The sequence below is a fragment of the Poecilia latipinna genome, unplaced genomic scaffold (assembly GCF_001443285.1).
Source record: "Poecilia latipinna isolate Pla-1442-1.1 unplaced genomic scaffold, P_latipinna-1.0 Scaffold1624, whole genome shotgun sequence".
Taxonomy (NCBI): Eukaryota; Metazoa; Chordata; class Actinopteri; order Cyprinodontiformes; family Poeciliidae; genus Poecilia; species Poecilia latipinna.
Genome location: NW_015114240.1, coordinates 106020 through 111620, shown reverse-complemented (window position 1 = coordinate 111620; position 5601 = coordinate 106020). Strand labels below are relative to the sequence as shown.

At 32.7% G+C, this 5601-nt stretch overlaps 1 long non-coding RNA gene across 1 annotated transcript; it reads left to right on the top strand.

The window, feature by feature from the left end:
* Nucleotides 1–3155: 3155 nt before the first annotated feature.
* Nucleotides 3156–3533, top strand: LOC106964105 (uncharacterized). The gene is made up of 2 exons (XR_001428326.1): nt 3156–3236; nt 3441–3533. It is a non-coding gene; the product is annotated as an uncharacterized LOC106964105 (long non-coding RNA).
* The last annotated feature ends 2068 nt before the right edge of the window (nt 3534–5601 follow it).

Sequence of the window (5601 nt, the reverse complement as noted above, 5' to 3'; positions counted from 1 at the left end):
GCCACCTCCTGAACTCATCAAAGGCGACTGATGAAGATCTGATGGAGCTGCAGATCAAGAAAACATTTAATGTTTTTATCTTTTTTAATCTTTTTTTTTCAAAATCTCTTTCTCTTTCTTACTGTTTATTCAATGTGACATGCTGTTTTTTTATTACGTAAAGTACTTTAAAATGCCTTGCTATTGAAATGTGCTATACAAATAACATTTGATTGATTGATTGATTGATTGTCATTTTGGCATTATTTGCAGCTTACTGCTTTGCTGTTCTCATCGTTTTCATAGACAGAAGGAATTGACTTGTCAACCAGATAAAGTGTTTAAGCAAATCTCACTGCTGGTGTTTGCTGCATCACTCGTCCTTGAAGCGCTTCATGCAACCAAGGAGGACCTGCTGCAAGAAGTAAAAATAGTGAATTTGCAAAAGTCCATTATCTTGTTAAAGAGTTCTGAAAACAATACTGTGACATAATAGTTCAATAAACATAATAGAGAATAGAGAAAACTGAACAGACTAAAAAATGTTTCAGAGTAAAACAGCATCTACGCAGCACCAGGGCAGACTAAATTCAACGTTCTGACACTAGTAGAGACTCTAAGAACGCAACAAAATGTATTTAGTGGCTAACAATTTTTCATTTACAAAATGTTAAAGATCTGCATGTTTATGCTCTTATTTCAGCGAACCACAGTTCTCTATCTGTGTGTTTTCTGTTGCTTTGGTTAATCTGGATGCATTTCTGACGTAGCTGCACTCATCGGCTAACCACAGCTCTGCAGCTCAAACATAATGTTTTAAATATAAATAATAATACCTCTTATAACTATCAGCTATGTTATTAATTTCAAAAACATCTCCAATATTAAAGTCACCCTCCTGGTTGTAGCCTTTCTTTTAACTGTGCAGCATAAACCACAACGATGCAGAAAGTTACAAATATCTGCAATTTGCAACAAACTGTAAGACTCATTAACCCTTATTTTTTAATCTGTGCTCTAGACGTGTGGTTTTCTTCTTTTCCTGTACCACGTCATGCAACAAAAAACTTAAAGTTTGATTCTGCATGTAAGATTAGGTCTGGGGGGCTGATGCAATAAAATATTTCGCGTTAGTTTCATCTGTAGACAGTTGATGCTCCTGGATATGGCAGGTCTCAGAGGCGTTATGTTGCTCATATGGGCTGTAAACGCTCCGGTCCTGGGTAAGTAATTAATGTTTGTCTATAAACCTCAGTGAGATGTGATTGACTTTAAAAAGTGATAATAATCTGGCTAGTTTACAGAATAACAGATCTATTCACTATTGCTATGATAGGAAAAATAAAATAAAGTTTTAAAGCAACTCTTGTTTTTAAGGAATGTTTTATATTTGAAAGATGTAAAAGTATTATTGTCATTTTATTGTTTATTTCTAATACTTTGGAAGCTTTTCCAAAATACTTTTATCAGTGTCAGTCACAACTTTGTCAATGCAATAAAACTGATGTCACTCAGAAAAATGTAAAGAGAGATGTCAAATATTATAATTGTTATTTTGTGTCGTATTACTCCAATATGAGTATGACAGCTATAATATGCCTGAAAATGATAAAAATATGTTTTCACAAAAGAGAAATTACATGTGAGCAGAAATTTAAAACATTAGAAAAGTTCACACATTTAACAGTGTTACAAAAAATATTTGTAAAAATATTTTATTATTGTTCTTATTATTGTTATTGTTATTAGTAGCGTTACAACATCTCACTAAACACCAGTAAGAGCGCTTCCACCACAGCTTGGACTTTTATTATTTATTTTAAAAGACTTTAGTGAAGTTTTATCACAGACCGGATTTTAGATGTTGCTGAGAATCAAAGGGTTCACTTTAACTCGAAGACGCGTTTCAATAAATGTATCTTAATCATAATGTTGATGTTTTCTTCTTTTTCCCAGCAGCTGAATCAGACCCAAAGTGTGTTTCAGGTTTTAAAAACTAATATATATATTTTTTTAAAACACACATTTATTATTGTTTTATTTTTTTTTCAGTTCTTGTCCCTGTTTATTTAGAGTCTCTTTGTTGTGAATAAAAATGTTAGATTATTTTTTTATTATTATTATTTTTTAGCTCCAGTTGTTTGAGATTAAATATTTCAACCATTTTCATGTGATAGTAAAATTGTTGCTTTACAGGCTCTGACAGTGTTGAAACCATCCAGTCTGGTTTCTCGATAAAGATGACAGATTTTACTGATGATAAATAGTTTTATATTTTGCTGAAGATGAATATTCAGTTAGAGGAGAAGCCAACGTTTCTTTCTCCAAAGAAAAATCAACTCATGAAATCAATCCTCTACAGCCATGCACTAAATATAAGCTCAGAGTCAAACTGATGGCAGATAAATCCTCTGTAGCAGCCCTGAAATTAAAACTTCAACAACTGAAATGAGTCAAATTTGATCTCTACTATTTTGTTTTAACAAAACAGTAGAGATCAACAGTGAGAATGTGAGAAGAAAAGCAGCTTGACGGTGCGCTCAGCTCTGTGAAAATATTGCTTGCCTCGGTTCAGAGTTGAAACTTGTTGCAACTTTGACCTTGGTGTAAAGTGATGAATAGTTGTGCTGCTAACAAGGACATGATATGTATCAAAAATGATGGAAGAAACAAAAAAAGCTCCTTCATAGGTGCTTTCTGATCATAGCGTCTCATAATTATTGTCTCTACTTTGTTTCTTCATTTCCTTTAGTTTTATTGTTGGTTTTAACCAGAGAAAACTGTGTAGTTTTGCCTCATGTGCCTCTTTTGTGCTGTGAACAGAAAGCAGCACCAATGGTGGAGTTTTTAACTTGCTGCAATTAGAACAATCTGTGAAACAGATATCTGTTTCAGATAATGATTTTATAAAAGCCTCCTGTCCTCATGGATGTTTCTGTTACTTTCAAAACAGGTTCAAGTTGCAGAGTTCATCAGTGGTTATTGGGTCATTTGTTCACATTTAGTTTTTGGATTACCTTAAAAAATGCATAAAAGTCAACCTGATGCCACTCTGAATTACTTCCTGTTACTACATATAAAACTAGAACTATAAATCAAATTATCTTACGATAAAATATCCAAATTTCTTTCTTCTTCTCCAGGATCCATTGATCCAAAGGACATAATTCAGATTAAACCCACAAAACTCCCTGCAAAGATAGAAGCAAAGTTACCTCCAAGCTTTAAAGATCTCACTGTCGAGTACAAATGTTCAGGTAAAAACTACAGAAACAGATTCTTATATATTTGAAGTGACATGAAATATGTTTCAATCTAAATCATTCACGATACCTTTGTAAATTAGCTCGGAGTTTTTATTTCGTCTCAGCTGTCAAAATGTAAAGAATAAAGCAGCTGATCAGTGTTAATATACAGACAGCAGATTCTGCAGAAATGACTAAATGTTTGTGTCTCTTCAGGAATGAACAATGACTCTGTTGAACCGTCTGACATGAAGCCGTTCACAAGCTACAGCTGTACTGGTGACATCAAGATGAACGATGTCTCCATAATCCAGACACTTCCTCCTGTCCAATTCAACATAGACTGTGGTGAGTTGGTATTTGCTGCATCTCACTGGAAATAAGAACAAAGTTATTATACTAACATGAAGAGAAAAACATTATCAGGACATTATTCATTGTTTTTGCTTTTTTATTCCAACAGATTTCACAGTAAACAACCTGCAGAACAGTTCAACCAGTACTTCTATTGAGCTGAACTGGGAAACGATGAGTAATAAATGTCAAGATGTTCTTAATGAACTGGATGAGCTCCATTATCACTGCAGCTGTCAGCAAGATGAGCGAGGTAAGAGGAATGAAGAGATTTATTCTTCCATATTATATTTACATTAAATAATGTTTAATACATTTGGATTATTGCAGCCATTTAAAATAAACTGATTAATTGTAAATTCATTAATTTATCAGCTTCATGTCTTTTACACAAGAGGAGATAAAAATGTGTAAAATAACCAGATGTGATCAGTGAAGCTGTGACTCTAAACTATCAGTGACCTGAGGATGATTTTAATAAAAATGTTTCTTTATTTAATGTTTAACATGAAAAACAGACCAAACTCTGTTTCAACATATTAATCATTTTCATGAGTATAAAGATCTTTTATAACAAGCTGCTGTTGTCAAACCAATAACAAAACAGGTGATGGAAGATATGTTACAATTGAAGAAAAACCGATTCATCATCATGAAGGAAGAATGTGTACCATCACCAGAGGAGTTAAACCATTCAGGGATTACAGCTGTTACGTTCATCACGTCTACACTGGACAAGGGCGTTTCAAGGAAACAAGAGTTACAGGGAAAACTAAGTCTGGAAGTAAGTAACCAAGAAAATATGTTTATTGAAATAATAATACAATCTACAAACACTGTTTTAAATTAATTTGATATGAATTTGTTTGTTTTTATGTTTTGTTTGGTCAAGGGTATATAAATGTTATCTGTCAGGAAATGCAACTCTTCTTTAAGAAATTAAGTCATGAATTTAGTTTTTAGATTCAGGGACACAAAGTCAATCCTTCATCGGTTTAAACAGGTTTTATTGCAATCCAAACTGAATTCTTATGGTTTTGAAAATCATTCTTTCATCTGGTTTTCCATTCATGCAAAAAAAGTTATATTGTTTTCACAACACAAAATGCATCTCAACATATTCCATCATTGTAAAGTTCTGCAGAAAGAGAAATAATTATAAATTAGTTTAAGCTCAGAAATTCATCTTTATTATGTCTAATCCTGGAGAGTCACAGCAGCTTCACACAAAACTGGTGTGACTTTGTGCTGGATAATAGAGAAATCCATGTTTACAAATCAAATATGGTTGGGAAAACAAACCAAAACACAATGTAGCAATTACACTAGATGTTGAGTTCTCTTATTTTTTTATTTTGAACTGCAGATAAAATATCAACATAAATCTATCTGCATTATAGTGTCAGAGTAAGTCAGATATTTTTAGATCTTTGTTCAATATTTGGTCAGTAACAAATCTGGTCATGTTTTATTTTTAAATCATTTTAATGTTTTTTTCTTTTTTTGTTATTTCTAAGATTCTTATTGAAACAAAAGATTTTCCTCTCCATGTATTTGTCCTGATATTTATCCTCTCTCTTCCTCTTTCAGAACAGGAACTACTTCATAACGTTGTAGTGACAGTTCCAGAGAACAATAAGATCCAAGTGACATGTTCATTAAAAGACATTGATTTTAATGGACCAGACAGAAAATTCATTGCACAACTTCAAGGTGATCCTGGCAGCAGCAAGAAGGACAAAACATGTCGATTTGAATTTGAAAATCTGAGCTACTTAACATCCTACACAGTGGAGGTTTGTAATAAAAAGCTTCATGAACAAATTATGGTTTTATTACTCAACTTAATATGGATGTTTTGAATACAAACAAGAATCATTCTGTTATTATAGGTGTTTACACTCAATGGATATTTTACCAGTGGACCTGTGAGAAGACAGGCTGATACTAGATGTACGTGTTGTTTATATAAGTAACAATCAGTGTAAAATAAACTCACTTTTGCTCACAGTAACTTCAATAT